General features: G+C 39.4%; 1 protein-coding gene across 2 annotated transcripts in view; it reads right to left on the reverse strand.

Annotated features, from left to right (window-relative positions):
- klhl29 (kelch like family member 29) overlaps positions 1-16,756 on the reverse strand; it is a 207,936-nt gene that overhangs the window by 184,095 nt on the left and 7,085 nt on the right. For both annotated transcript variants that reach the window (XM_026319483.1, XM_026319484.1), the window contains exon 2: positions 12,167-12,235. The gene's annotated coding sequence lies outside the window, so the exon portion shown is untranslated. The remainder of the gene's footprint in view (positions 1-12,166; positions 12,236-16,756) is intronic.

The following is a 16,756-nucleotide window of genomic DNA, read 5'->3' on the forward strand; positions in this document are numbered from 1 at the left end:
ACGGTGATAAAACAATGTGTTGCAAGGGCCTGCACAATTTCCTGGACTTCTGCTCTCTACAGTCTTCTGGGTACAACACTGTCTCAGAAAGACAAGTTTCATTACTGCTCATTTCTCCTGCAAAGGGTGATTTTCAATATCAGATCTACAGACTTGAGAAGTGAACTCCAGTCGGATTTCACTTGCAAACATTAGGATTTGAGACTTCATTTGGTTTTGACTAGTGTGAGACTTCCTTTACTTACAATTTGAATCCTCACCTGAGAAGTAAAACCATTCGAGTCTTAGGTTTTTAAAAAAAACATCTTTTAATGACTAATAAAATCCTCATACTACTAATAAAAAAAGTCTAATTATAATCCATGTGAGAGTTTGGAGGCATTTCACTTTATCCTCTTGGAACATGAAGGTCTGTACAAAATTACAATTGATCCAGTAGCTAAGCCTGGACCAAAGTAGAGGTCCAACCAACCAATATTTATACTGATCACGTTATATTTTATTATTGCTATAAAAATGTTTCAAAAGTCTAAAAGCTGTCAAATGAGGACATGAAACTGACTGCAAAGCTTTTAGTCACTGGAAGTGCTATCACAGTTCAGCATATTTAAATAGATAATATACTTGGTAATTGTAATGAACTCAAAATTTTGGTATCATGAGGGCAGTGGAGTGTGCTGTGAGCAACAATGAAATTCAGTCAAAGGAAGCTGGTCTGAAGAAAAAGCAGACACACAGCAAGCAGAGAATCTTTGAATGAGAAACGTACACGAGTCAAAAAAGCTCATTAGAATCGAGTCTGGATGTGGGTTAAACAGTGATACCACAGGTCTATGAAATCTGGGCATTATTCCCACAAACAGCAGCTCCAAAACAACAGACCTTGGGTGTTTAGATGACAGCTGGACTTTCACTTTTTACAATGACACAAAGCTTCTTTGGACTGTGTTTGGAATCTGTGACTGTGGACCAATGACACAAGATTACATGCCACCATGGGATGGAGATGTTACCAAAAAAAAAAAAAAACAAAACAAAAAAAAAACCTTTGCCTGGAGTCACACTGAGGGATCAGCAGGCTGTTAGTTATAGCTTCCAAAAGCTCATTTGCACCTGGAGGTGTGAACGCTACACCTAGGCATTAGTTATATGTTTATGCTGAATCACAACAAAACAACTTCAGGCACAAAACAGGGTTATTTGCTCTTTGCTATTGTTATCGGTCATGAAAAGAGGTCTCTTATTGTGGAAGCAAATGGTGGGCAGTGAGGCTGAAATGGCAACCTGCAGAAAGGACCTTACACTAATGCTTTCTCCAGCTGCTCCACCTTAGGCTTATTGTTCCACTGTGCCTATCACAAAAAGATGGGAAGCCATTTGAACAGAGCCTGGGCTAGGCCAGCACACCTTGGCCCTCACATGCTCCATTAAACCAGGAGCAGGGAAAAGTATGAGGTCTTGACAGTTCCTGGCTCAGAGCACTGCTGCTGACACAATTACTAGTCCCTTGTCCCTCATCAGTCCTTGTTTAAAATGGCTGCCTGTAGCCACGACTGTGAATGTAAACAACAGAGAAGCTGCAGCCAAGAGGACTAAGCTTTCATACACCCCCAATGAGGAGAACTGTTGCTTTTTACAGCGGATCTCTCTATTATTGATGTGCTGCTTGTGTTCAAGTGACAGTACAAGGTTAGACTTCAGGTCACTGGGAAGTTGTTATGATCTGTTCAAAATCCCAACATTACTGTTGTAATACGAAGCTGTGCATAAAAGCTCTAAGGTTTAGTGCCATCCAAACTATCTGTAAAGGTGAGACAGGTATGCAGAAATACAAGCTACCCAGGACAAATGGAAAAAAAAAATAAATAAAAAAGCCTTGAACCATAACAGGCTCACAAACCCTCACTGAGAATATTGCCATTTTCCCTGAAGCAGAAAACAGCTGCTCTGTGCTGCATCCGCAACGCTCACATAATATTCTCACTCTTCCCCAGAAACACACACACACACTCCACTGTGCCCACATTCTTTAGCCAGCGGACAGCGTGCCAAGTAAAGCTGGAAGGGTAAATTAAGTTTCATCTCAGAAAATGTTTTGTTATGCAGACCTACTTGTAAAAATAATTGAAGCATCGGCTGATTTGAAAGCGAGACACCACGGTGTGCTGGCAGGAATAAATAGGACGGGGTTCGCTTTCTCCACTGAGCTGCTTTAAGATTAAATCTTCAGAAATTTATATCTAAACAAATTCTTGGATTATAAAATGTCCTGACTCTTTCACGCTCTATTTAAGAGTAACTGACAATAATGATTGAAATCTGCATCAGAGGCGTCACAGGCCAAGTGTCCACACTTTTCATTTTAAAATAAGAACAGCAGTGGAACAGGGATGCTGCTGACATATCGCCCTGCCCATCCTTAACCGCCAAACAGGCAATTTCTTTTTATTGCTTCTAAATAAATAGTTATGCGTAAAAGTTACTGACTACAGCTTTAAATTTTCCAAACAAAAATTTACCTTGCTAAGTAACAGCAGTAATAGTTCATTCTTACTCAATAACCACATTATGCTCCACTCAGTGGTATGCACATTTGGAAAAGAAAGAACCGATTGTATCAGAATTAGCAGAACTAACATAATAGAAACTACAAAAAGATTATTTCTATGTTATGTATGGTAGTTAGTAAGAAGCTCTTTAGTCTGACCTCAAGGTGCTAACAGTAGAAAGATGGTAGACAGAAAAAGCAGATCCTGCATCACCTGAGGGAAATATAAAGGTTAATTCTGGCAAGTCTATTTCCCATCCCAAAATAGAGCACACTGTATAAATGATTATCTACTGCAGAAAAAAAAAAAAAAAAAGGTTTCTGATTTGATTAATACAAACTTGGGTCTGCTTGGAACAAGAAACAATGCATCTTTCTTATATTCCTGCTGTATGTTTTTATTCTAATTGAGATGACCCTTAAGGGGGAAGGAGGAAAAAAGGCAGAGAGGGGGAGAGATCATGAAGGAGGACAGCCTCAAGTCAGCTCCAGCAGAGGGGCCTTGCTGACCTAGATCCAGGCTGAGTGGGGATGATATTAGCAAAGCAATTAAGAGAGATGACAGCCGTCAGGCAGGGTCAGACTGACAGGCATGCAGTCTGCCTCCCTCCTTCTTGAGCGTGCTCTCTCTTTTTCTCTCCCTCCTGTAATGGCTATTGATTTTTCACAACCAAAACAAGAGAGGCTCTCACCCCAGAAGTGGCTGAATTGGTAAAAACATTTTTAAAAAAAACACACACACACATTTTAAAGGAAGAGTGGGTAGAGGACAGAACAAAGTGGGGATGGCATTGGTGCAATGTAAGGTGATGGGACTGAGGCTCACGGGTTGGTGACCCTGTCAGCTCTTTGCCTGGATGTGCAGAAATCACTCCAGGCATGTCAAAAACTTAATTCCCCAGAGATCATAGGGAAGTGTAACTTCTACCTCAAAAAGTTGTTCCATGGTTTTGCCACAGGGATGGAAATATGATAATATTCAGAGTAAAGTAGGGGAAATTAAAACTTTCTTCCTGGCGCTATGAAGTATGAAAGTAGACATCTTAAAATTACTGAGAGCAAAGGTAAAGCAAGTTACGTAGAGGTGAAGAATTATGCTCAGTGTATCTACAAAAGGTACAGTATATTTGTTGATTCATTTCACTACTCCAATCAGACATTCTCTACATAATCTAGCTGCACAGCACACTTCAAGTGTTTTTTTTTCCCTTTTTGAATCATAAATTTGTATTTAAACAAAAACTAGCAAACTAGCATAAATTTAATAAAAATTAAAAGTATAGTTTTGAATATTTAAACACTGCCTGAAATGCTTTTCAAATATTCTCCAAAGAAACTCGCAAACACATAAAAAGATGTTTGTAGACATGACTAAAGGATGTTTTCCCATTTTAAGACCAGGGTAAGGTTGAAAAGGGGAAAGAATTTTACTAGACTCAGATATGATATCCAATTAAACAATATGCCCCAGTCTGAAAAGAAGACCTCCGATATCCTAAGTATCTAAAGCCAATACTGAAAACTGAAGCAGAGGAGCAGGGATGTTAGGCAGCATGAGTTTCTGATCAGAAAGTTTTTCTTTTAATAATCTTTGTACAGGTGCGAGGAACATCCTCGGCAAGTGAAACGCAAAGAAGAACATATGTGCGGTAACAAGCCCAGAGGAAACAAGATTATCAAGAATCTCATAAAAACATATTAGAGTATGGGTGTGTCAAAATGCCCATGAACCATACATCCAAATCAAATTTCCAGCAATTACAGGAGACAGCACCACTTAAATCAACGGCTCATTCAACTGTCACAGAGAGGCAAACTATGTCTCTCTCCATCCCAGCATGCTTTGCTCTAGGCATGCGACTATGTTGTTGTGTTCGACATGTCTGCTTTAATCTGATCTCGGTGGGTGGTTGTAAGTTCGACAAAAGCAGAAGCAGCAGACATACAGAAGACCAAATTCTACACAAACACAGTTGAGCGGAACATAAGTGACATGATGAGATAAAATGGCAGAGAAAACAGTTTGTGACAGACTCAAGCAAATGCATACCGGATGCTTTTAAACTCCACAGTGTGTTGTAAACAGCTTTAAACCAATAGGTTAAAATAAAATCTGTAGGTGGCATCTCTGAAGTTAACACCTGTGAGACAACTGCACTGAAAAGCGCAGTTTGACATATACTTGTTCATTTTTCAGCAGCTCTTCTAGCATCACATGGTCAGTGTGTATAGATACTGACTGCTGCTTCTGCCTAGCTAACCACTGGCTGCATGTTTAACTGTTTACCTGCTCAGACTCTCTATGATAAAGTGTCTTTTTTTTTAAAAAAATCAACTCAAATTTCTGCTTCAATCTGAAAAATCTATTTGACAAGCAGCACTTTCATATTTCATTTTACAACGGGTGAGTTGTGCGAGCAGCTAGGCCAGTGTACGTGTTGTCTTTAAGTAAGAAACTGGAGTTAAAACTGAAAGTTGATTGAGCAATATGCACTGATTTTGGGGAAAAAAAAGCAGACCTGAGGAGCACATATGGTGCAGGAATGCAAATTTACAAGTAAGGTGTGACCTCTATTGTCCCCCTATAGAATCTCCCGACATCTGCACTACACATGTCAAGCCCATAAAACTGCACGAGCATCCTAACAATGAGCACCAACTGCACAACCTGCGGAACAAGAGGTGCAATTACTGACAGAACGATGTGATCATTAAGGCCATAGAGAAGCTGAAGGACAAATCTTTATTTTCGAGAGCATGGCTAAATACATAACTGTAAATGACCTGTAGCATGCCAGTAATCGCTCAGCTACTTAATGTCTGCATTAGCTCTCTCATCTGTGCTGAAAGAACTCAGCAATAACCATTGGCATAAATGACAGCAGCCTCTCATCCCTGTTTAAGTAGAAAATGCACTTATAGGTTTTCTCAGCCTCGAGCAGAACCAGTATTCACGCCAACCTTGGCACCTAGTCACACTTGTGAATTGCAATGGAAAAACACCATAAAATATCCGAGACACCCCCTACATATGTAGGGACAGAGATATTTACCGTAATGAATTGCACTCTGCAGATGGCCATTAAGGCTTATGTCAACATTAGGGAGATATCCAAATAAAAATTTGGCAGATGATACTCGCAATTAATTCAGAGTAAATTTTCACAGACCCATTGACCACAGATGATAAGAAGGTACATCTGAATTCTTTGATAAGAGTCCCTGTTGGGAAATTAATTTCAGCGGCGAACATTTGGTCCTCACAAAGCTGCGATGTAATTAAGGTTAAAAAGGAGTTTTCATACCAGGCATGGAAATTGCTTCCTTTCAAATGCTTCCTTTCTTTGTAAAAGTGACAGTGGCTGGGGCAGGTGGAGCACAGCTATTCACAGTGTCCGTGCGTTTTTGAACGGATGCTGGACAGGAAGCTGCTGCACCGTGCAACAGTTCAGCCCAGAAAGCAAACAGAGACAAAATCATATTTCTGTCACCGAACAGCTTGAGTCAGCCGAAAAATTTAAATGCTCAGTCAAATTCAGCGAACGACAAAGAGGAAGGAACAGCAATAAGTTACGGTTTTTATCGCCATCTCAGATAACATAACAGTGCACAGGCTCTATTTTATTCTATGTGCATCGTGTCAGCATCATTGCGAGGGTTACAGTAAAATAAAACAAAAGCTTACAACCTTTTTTATAGTCGTTTTTTTTATAGTGGTTTCTACTGAGTATGAGGAAAGAGCAATGTAACAATATAATGTTCTGCAAAGATAAAATTACCTATAACTCTGTTCCCGAAGCACACACTGTTTCATATCCAAGCTCAAGTGGAGTGCTGCTCAAGACATTAAGTGACACAAAACACCTTATCTGCACTGATAACTATCTTCCAATAGCATGGCAACTAATGATGCACAATAAGCTTTGATATATGACTGATGCTATAATGCCTCTCGAAAGCCAGAGCACAGATGCCAGTGTAAAAATCCAAAAGGCCGAGCACAAGAGACTCCCAGATGAGAATATTCTTAAATAAAACAGTCGACATGAGAAGACAGAAACACTGTATGTCCTGAAATGGCAAAGCCTGCTGCTCGATACTGTCTGGCTGCAGGACATCTTCACCAAAGAGGCAATGAAGGTTTGGGCTCAGGCAAACCACGGCTGACAGGATTTTGTGGATGAATAGATGGATGGAGAGACAGCTGGTGATGCTGACATTTTTCAGATTTCTGCGTTATGTCTCTGTGCTCAACTTACATTCTTAGGACAATGTTCCAATTTAATGCAGGAATAAATAGAGATGTTTTAAAAAAAAAGGGGCCTTTCAATAAAAGAATACAACTTGGTGAGGCATGTTTGTTGATGTCTGACACTTGAATTGAATAATCTTTCATTGCAGGTGTGCTTCTCTAAAGCCTGATATTTGTTTAGCTCATGGTTCCATCAATAAATTTCAGCTGGAATTGTTCAAAACAACAAGATGCCTGATGTTTTTTTATTTATTTTGGCTGCATTTGTTATATGTTGTTCGTCTTTAGCTCAGTGTCACTGCTGAGAGATATTTTCAAGCTTGTTAAAAAAGTGCTTTTTTTTTTTTTTTTTCCCAAACTAGAAAGCTCATAATGAAGCTGCAATAAATGCCTATTGTAGCCAATTCAGTTTGCAACATGCATTTCGAAATACTGCACAAACCTATGACACTGGGCATTTCAACATCACTGTAGGTATGATGGTGACATATTTAAGTCAATATCATATATATATTTTTTAAAGCTTCTGAACAAAACATGATGTGGCAGTTAGACTTAAATGGCTTTAAATTTGGGAGTGTTGCCATTCTACTTCTCTACTCCTCAGTTACGAGTCTGCAGATAAAGTAGCTGCATTGTAAGGGAGAAGAAAAGTATGTGTTTATGCTGTGCAGAGCCTGAGGCACTTTAAGGAAAAGAGACAACACTGATAGCTGTGCTAAAAGTGCCAGCATGCCCCATTCACAGATATTAGCCTCAATGGCCTGGATAAGACACCATGCTAAACCCCTGTTGTGTGCATGTGTGTGTGTTTGTATGCATCAGCCTCTTAGGATTCTATGCTCCTTTAACCGTGGGCCAACCCCCTGTGGTGCCTTACGTCTTAATCACTCCAGGGGCGTGCAGGAGACAATGCCTCACTGTTTGTGACAAGAACATAACTGGGTATGTCTGATGGCCCTATCTGGAGTCTGTGTTTATGCATGTGTGTTTATGTTCAGCTTCTGTTATGGTCTAGCATTTTCTGTAGTAATGGGCTCCCAGTGTTCGCTAAAAAAAAATCATCATTAGGGGACTGGATGTGCACAGTGAGGGCCGGACGTCGTCTCATGAATGGCAACAGGGAGGACTGTGAAAAACCTGACCTTGCTCCCTGCTTCCCTCTCCCTCCTCCCTGCACACCTGAGTGTTTCCTGCAGAAAAGACAAAAATTAGACATGCACCTCATGGCAGCCGGGTCAGAGGTCACATCATTAATGACATTACATTTCTGCTAGGAGCATACCTTTACCTAGGACTATCTTATCCTCTTCTATCTCTAAAGCTAAATACTTCATTGTACTGTGCTTACATAAAAGCCTTTCTCAAGGCTTTTTCCCTTTTGTTAGCAGGCAAAAACTCCTCCACAATAATGGTGGTAGGTGCAGGCTTATTCTTAAGCGGTCTCGAAGGCGGCATTTTTAAAAAGAGCATTTAGCATTACATAAGGCAAGTCCTGCCACATGTAACTATGTTGAAAACTGTGGTAGGGGGAGATGACACGTGAATGACCAAGAGCCAGAACTGAAAATTGTTATCCCCTTATCTTTATCCCCTCACAGCAGGACCTCCATGAGGTAGCGGTACATGTATGTATAAGCGTTATTAGCATACGTTACTGATTTTTCTCGAGGGATAATGTACAAAAACATCCCAAATTATCAAAGGTCACTGTTGTTGAAAACTGAGGCTTCTAATTACAGTTACAGTTGTAGATGACATTGTTAAAAAGAAGCATCATTACAAACTTATGCATTGTGATACAAATATCCACTACAGTAAGAATACAAAACTCATATTATATCAGGCTATTAGAAAGTGTATCTGCAACTATTTTAATCATTTTGGACATTTATTTGTACAGCTTTTTTAATATAACTGTAAACTGAGCTTATTTAAGGTTTGGATAGGACAAGATTTTAATCCCCTACAGCAGTTTGGTAACAGGAAATGAAGGCACTAAATTAACTGGATGGATTTCTACTAAATTTTGTATAAATATGTCGTAATGATTTGTCTGACCCAGTGACATCAGGCCAAAGTCACATTATCATATTACAGTAGAATTCTATTTAAACCTGATATGTGCTACTATTGATATACTGTCCATCCCTGGTTACAGTCAAAGGTAAGGAACCGTTTGGCCTTTCACTTTGTTTTCCTGGCAGATGGGAGGCCAAGACTGGACATCATGACTACAGATAGAAAATTGAGATCTGTGTAGCGCATAGGAAATTAATAATAAAGTAGCACACATTTACTGCTAAGTCTAGCACAACACTGCAGGTTCCTGTTCCACTTAAAAAAATGTCACCACCTGGTTTAATTAGTATTCACTGACAGGAGTCACTGAACAAGCCTCACTATAATTTACTGCACTGTGCAACAGAAGATATGTGCCTTTCTTTCTCATTAGCTGCTGCAGAGTTCCCTCCAGTCTTTCATTCACTGCTAACACCTTCCTCCACAACAAGCAGGTAGGTTGCCAGCTGACGGCACCTCTGTCTGAGCGGCTGTGCCTGCTACCAGGAGACCTGTTTTTCCTCCTCGTAGAAGCTTGTCATCTATCATTACTCGAGGTGGCCGTGAGAATGATTCCGGCAGACAGCTCCACTCTTATTGTCTGGAGGACCAACGTAAACAGCACACTGCTGGGCAAACAAGGGTGATGATGGCCATTACTTCCCAAGGTATGTGGATTTTCAAACAAAACGTATTGTGCTGTGCTTCCAGCTTTAATTCAAGAGGCCAGCAGGGCAGGCAGTGGGACATTTTTAATCATTTGGGTTTTGTCATTTTTTTCACACCTATAAGATCTTACCATCCTGTTTTATTCACTTTTGGTTCTCACCCTGATGTGAGGGGATATTCAGACTAAAAAGGCCTGAAGGGGTTTAAACAAACTCTGGATTACTCAATTATTTAAAGGTAGAGTAGGCAATTCCTTTTAGAAGCATTTACATTTCTTCACTTTTCTTCATCTCATTGTGACAGTGAATAAATTAAATGCATTGACAAGGTTAAAAAAAAAAAAAAATCCATCATCTGTGGCAGCAGCAGGGCTGAATAAAGCCTGATCAATCATTTTATTCGACCCAAACAAAAGGGTGGGATTTCTTCGGTTGTCTACTTTCAAACTCAAGCTTTCTCTTACTGGTTTTTCCAGTTGCCCCTAACTTCAAAATAAGAGCATCACTGAAAATTGGCTTTGCAACAAAAAAAAACACACCAGGGCTGACTGAAAATGCATGTCCGTGTCTCACTCGGAGCTAAATGTGGTGCAGTTTGTTTGCAGTAAGAACAGTCATACCAACTAATGGAAAAACCCCCAAACCACTCCAAGCTTTATGGGTATATGGAGACAGATGGTGACACCTTATAGCTGTCGGGTAACCACTGGCTATAAGATATTCCCACAAACATTTTCGATTAGTGGGTAGAAGGATTGAAAGCGCTGGTATCAAACTCAAAAGTTTAAAACACATTTCTTGTAATATTCTCTGAAGGTGCAAGCAAACGCAAAATCTGAAAAAGTACATGCTGTTCTTGCTGTGTTACAATCAGCTGAAACTCCTAAACCAACTCATTATAACACTAATTGCATTTTCCAGAAACAATAACCAAAGTACAGCAGTACAGATCATACTGTTCTTCAGCAACTGTAATTTCATGCCACAGTACCTCTGAGTTAGAAACTTGGAGCACTGGTTGTTGCATTATAGTTGAGGCAGGATTAACAGTGGCCAGGAATTGCTCCAAAACACTAGTTTATATGAAGTGTCATGCAACAAGCGTAAAGTGATGACTATTCCAGACGGCCATACCCAAAATCTAGGGTTACAGGTCAACTGTAACTGAAAGGAACCACACACAATAAGTGTTAGAACATTAGACATCTCAGCTCTGCATAACTGAACAAGTACCTGTCTAGAGGTGGCGTAAACACTGGAAAGTCGTTTTCAGGAAGTTAGAGAAATTGTTGAATAAAGCGCCTCCCAATTCCAGCATCACAAACATGTGGGGAGATGAGGTTTCAAAAAGGGAAAGCATGGCATTTTTTGGCAGATGCAAAAAAAAGTCAGGGTGCACAAAGGCATATGTTTTTCCCCAAGTGGTCTTCATCAGCGTCTACGTTTTGGGTGCTTGGAAATTTACAACAATTTACCAACACAGTGGTAAATATCAATGGTAAACAAATAATTGTGTGTTTAGTAGTTTCATTGTTTCACTTCAGTGCAACTAATGACAACGGCCTAAAGCACCACTTTAAATGTAACTGCTATGGCTCAGACTACAGAACGAACACAAGCTGCAGGTGTGAGTCTTTTAAAATGTATTCAGCAGTATGGTTAATTTGCCAATCTGTGAAAGCTGAATACAGCATGGACCACCGCAGCTTTAGATCACATAGGTCATGGTATGAGCAGACTTCCACAGTGCACAAACCAAACAGCACAAAATGATTTTACACCTGGAGCCCCCCAGTGAGGGCTGAAGCCCAGCAAAGAGTGCACATAATGAGTGCTGTTAATCAGCGATGCACTGACCCAGGGAGGGCACACACAGACAGACACATAGCCCCCCCCCCAAACCCCCCGTGAGCTTGTGGTACCCGCGCCTGGTCACCTCACTCAGGGATCAAAGGCAGTATGTCGTTCTAATCAGTCCTCACAGTGGGTAACCCCATTAATTCAATTCTATTTCATCAGCAGTGAGCGGACCACCAGAGGGGTCTGTACATTCTTGGGGTCCTGTGGTCCAGGAGTAATCCTATCTCTTAATGACCTGAGATCAGACTCTAACCCTGTAATTTCTCAGAGACCAACGTGGTTTTGCTTACTGAGAGAATTGCAAGATCTTTGCGGGAGGAAAAACAAAGACAGACATAGCTCGTTGTCCAGACACGGCAGGGAAATCTACAGGAATTAATGATGCCATATATCAAGTAATTCCAGAAGATCAACCCCCCACTAAACCAGGCCAACACCACAGAGCGTGCACATTTACACACAGTAAGCTGTATCAAAATGATCAAGTATAACACATTAAGACACAGAGTTAGAACGTCAGATTATATTGAAGCGCAATTTATTATTTCTTTCATAAACAAATTATTTTTATTATTAATAATAATGTTCAATTCCTCAAATGCCAGTTGTCCAAACTAGTTTGAATGGAAAAACAGAAAGGTAACAATAAAATAATGAGGCAGAATATGACTGACTCACATTTTATTGTGTGTTAGTATCACACTGTAGGGCTTGTGTGAGGCATAATAAAATGTTTATTGGGACATAAGATAATGAGCTTTTCATCTCTTACCGTACCTTTGGTCTCTGGTGGATGAAGATGCTCATCACAGACAAATTAGATCTTTTGAGTATTGCCGTCTACACCTGCAGAAACAATAACACTTGGTGAATATGGTGAGGCTTTAACAGTGAAAATAAAAATGCATAATTTTAGCCGTAATATTCTCAATTGCCATCTGGTAATGACAAGATAAAAAAATAAAAATAATAATAAATCAGATAAGCCTTCAGTCAAAAGAATGGAAAAAAAAAACAAAAAAAAAAAAACATTCATGTATGGAACAGTCTGCATCGAGAGATTTATTAGTGCGTGATGTTTGGTCTGGAGCACAGACAAATGACACCAGAGAGACAAACGCTTCTGAGAAAATCCTATCAATAACTCTGCAACTGTCCTGAGAGAACATTAGAGGTCATGGGCAGATAATTCAACAGCGGAAAAGGTCAAATTGAAGGCATATGGCCTGAGTTGGAAAAGCTCCCAGGGGTTGGTAGAAAATAAAATATTACTGTGATTATATGCAAAGCTGAAGGCTCTGCTCTCTTTAAGATGACGACAAAAAGGGGGGGGGGGGGGGGGTTCACATGGGAGGTGACACTTCAAAGGCCCTCATTGTCGAATGTAACAACAGCTCTGGTGTTCATAAAATCTGCAATCATCTGACTCCTTCACTGTGGCAGCCTCTGGAAGTCACCACATCTTGTTCTTTGTGTCACTGTCTGTGCTTCTGCTGGTATTCTGCTTTTTTAAAAATAGAACCATAGCAAACATCCTTTCTGACTCTGAACTATGACTTAATCACTGTAAATAGAATAAAATAGAGCTCAATACGGCAAAGGACTGAATCTTTAGTACAGGAAAAACATTCTGAATTGTACTGATGTTTTGGTGATTTATTTTCCCTCATACCAAATGTACTGTGTCCAAGATCAAGATGACATTATAACTGAAGCTAATAATCTACAATTCTCTGTGAACGTCATGTTTTGGCACAATCCCCTTACAATTGAAGAGCAAGGTGCTTTCTTTTCTAGTCTTAACAACCCCACAGACAGACAGAGATCCATCATAGATTAGAAAGAGATACAAGTCTCGGGCCCCAGAGGAGCCTCCATAAACCAGAATACAATGCAACCACGTTTTAAAGGCTGTGAATCCTGCCATGTCTCCGCTTGAAAACCTCTTGCTCTGCTCTCTACTACTTTTTTTTTTCTTTATGCCTACACATTAAATACAAGGCTGAAATTCTCAGTCACATTCAAGCACGTTCTCTGGGGGTTCTCGAATGTCATTCTGGGTAATGTAGGCAATCTTTGAAGTAAATGAGACGGGTTGAAGGAGTACAAAAAAGGTGAATTAGATTCCATAGCTTGTTATAATTTGATTAAACGTGGCAGAGAAAAGAATCCAGGAGAGGCATTTTTCTTTCCATTCAGACTCACAAGTAGCACTGCAGGAAAAGCGTCTTTCAGTAAGGTACTGGCAGCTTCCGATTATGGCTGTAATCACACCATTTGCATTTACACGGCCACATTTCCCTCGTTCTTTACTCTATCCCTGTTTAAGTTATACTGCCATTTTTTAAAATGCCTCAAAAAGTTGAAATATTTGCTCTCCTTCAAAATAATAAACTGCCAATATAGACAATTCTCAGAATGGGCTGCAGAGTAGAACCATATGTCTGAGACAGAGCTGACAGGGAAACTTTTTTCAAAAAGGTGAAGTTATTGAATGCTCATTCATCGTGTTTTGCTGACTCTACTTTCAAGTCACATACATCACACCAGACCTAATAGTCTATAGAAGATGATTTTGACTGCATTTTTCCCTTTACGATGAAAGATTGTATAAGAAGACATGTTTCTTTATTCCTTAAAAAAAAAATAAAAAAGTGAGATTTCCATTGTGATGATTGTGCAAGAATGGAAACAGCTACCCTGCCAAATCTTCCTCGAGAGGATGATAAAAGACAGTAGCTCGCTGGTATAAAACCAGTTCTTTCCACCGTCAGTTTATGGACCTAAAAAGCGCCTGCTGCTGAATGTAGAGTCATTCTAAAAACACAGAAATTCTGACATATGGTTGTTTATGTATCATGCCAAAAATCACCTTAAGTTAGGTCTCATTATACTTTATAATGTGCATAACTGCATACATTGGAAATATTTAAAAGAAGTAATGAATATTATACCTAAATACATTATGATCTGCTGCCAGCTCACATTTTTTCTTACGATGATGTAAAAGTAATTAAAACTCAAAAACCACTAATAATATACCTTCAAACAACCTTGTGGTGTGTAAATAAAATATGAAATTTCTTTTTTTTTTTTAAATACCAGTAAATGAGCTCAAACCCTGTGGGAAAAATGTTTACTTTGCCATGAAATTAGAAATGTTTTCCATTTACTCACACAAAGATAGATCATTAACTACCTCATTGACTTCTCCCTATAGATTTATATTTTGTCTCCTCTTCTTCTAATTAACTACTTGCAAATCCATAATGAAAAACATGCAGTTTATAATTGATAAGTGAGAGATAAATACTTCTTCATAAGTGATGGATAATACTAAAATGAAAATAGTAATCACTTCTCGTGATCTAAATAAATGAAGTACAATGAAAGTTTGCAAAATGATTTGGGGCTTTGCACGAGCATTAACACATTGTTCAAGAAGTGATTTCACTTCACTTTGCATGAAAAGCCTCCGTTTTATTCAGGAGACATACAGAAAAAGTTCTACCATTCCAATTATTGTAAACTTGTCAAAATGAACCCCAGCAATAAATGATATAGGTAATTATCAATTGATTGAATCGGCTATTTAACTGTGGAAAAACACTTGAAAGCATAATACATCAATGTTAATGGCATTTCTTAAGCAGACTGCTCAGCAATCAGCAGGGACCAATTAAGGCCTGAGAGATAGAGACCTGCCATTAATAATCAAACTTGGCTGCCCTCGCACTGGCTCCATTGTCAAAACGAATTGGGGTTGTTTTCAAGAGGACTATTCATTTCAGGGTAAAATGTATTGGCAAGAGTAAGACAAGCAAAAGCAATGAGGTACTTCTAAAACTAAAAAAAAAAAAAACAAATTCTGGGCAGCTTTGCATTAGCCACACTGTCAAATGACCCCTGACTGGCATAACCACAGTTTAAAGATTTCTCTCATAAAATCAAAATGAATTCATGTCCAGAGAGGGGGGAACAGATAGGCCAATCTTGCAAATGCTGGGAAATAGAAACTGAAAGCTGTAAAATTACACTGAGGCCCACAGGCACCAAGCAATGACAAAAGATATCTTTACAATGCAAGCTTCAGCTGCTGTCCCATTACCATTATGGTCAGTTTTATCACAGCAAAATGTCTGTGTGTCTTTGAAAACAAAACAAAAAAAAAAACTCCCAAACTGCAACACATAAACCAAGCAGAAACATTGCCCTTGATGGCTGTCCTAGCAGGAGTTTACTTCTTTGTGATGTTCACTGTTCATTTCTTTGGCTGACGGATTGAGCAGCAAATACAATCCAGCGAACTGTAAGGATGTAAAGAGAGGTTAAGTGACTTCCATTTAAGTGTAGTATGAGCAATTTCCCTGTGACTGCCACCTAACATTTTTAACCTCCTATACAAAAACGCAGTCGTATTTTAATTCTCACATGAACCACTGACACCCACTTAAAGTGAATGTGATGGTAACGTGCAACTTTTCCTTATTCACTGAGTATCACTGACATCTGGGAACCCCCCCCCCCCCCCCCCCCCCACCCCCACCCCCACCCCTGACAGCCAGCAAGTCTTGCAAGCAGATTCTTGCAAACAGTCAGCAAATAAAGGCAGCTGGTTTTCATTCTTTGTTGTTGCTAGATGCCATGCAGTAATTATTAAATACAATCAATAGCCCTGGTCATTGTGCTGCAGGTATTTATACAGGAAAAAAAAAAATATTGCCAACATGAATTAATCAACCATGCAGTACATGCATCACAGCATTAGGTGGTTGGGATTGGGCCAATACCCTATAAGCTGTACTAGTCCTTGGAAGAATCCATTCAGGCTAAGGCAAACAGGTTGTAAATAGGATGCTATTACAGATGCACATCACACCTCCAGTAAGCACATGATTTATGCATTCTCTTAACTCAAAAGCCACCTTTCAACTTGTACAGTTGGAATATGCAAATCAGATATGGCTGTGGGTTGCTCTTATGTATACTTCCATTAGCTGTGAACTATTTACATATTTATTCTGGGGATAAATGATTTAGAGTTCTTCAGTTTCACAATGTGCAGACTTCACAATAAAGAGCGTAATACGGGATAAAGAAATCGATATCACAAGAAGAAAAAAGTTTATCAGGTGTGGGTTGTTTGTTAAAATGGTCGCGTGATTTCAAAAGATTACTGGGAAACCTTGCCAGAGATTAAATATTCTAAAAAGATTTAATGTCCACTCTTATGAATGCAAATGAAAAGAATGGAAGCATTACTGCAAGGAATCACTGCAGTACGTACACTATTATATTGCTGCTACTTAGTGGCATCACTCAAATGACAGTATCAAACTTCAAATAGTGTTATTGTAATTTCCTATG

This window comes from Mastacembelus armatus, chromosome 24 (genome assembly GCF_900324485.2).
Source record: "Mastacembelus armatus chromosome 24, fMasArm1.2, whole genome shotgun sequence".
NCBI lineage: Eukaryota > Metazoa > Chordata > Actinopteri > Synbranchiformes > Mastacembelidae > Mastacembelus > Mastacembelus armatus.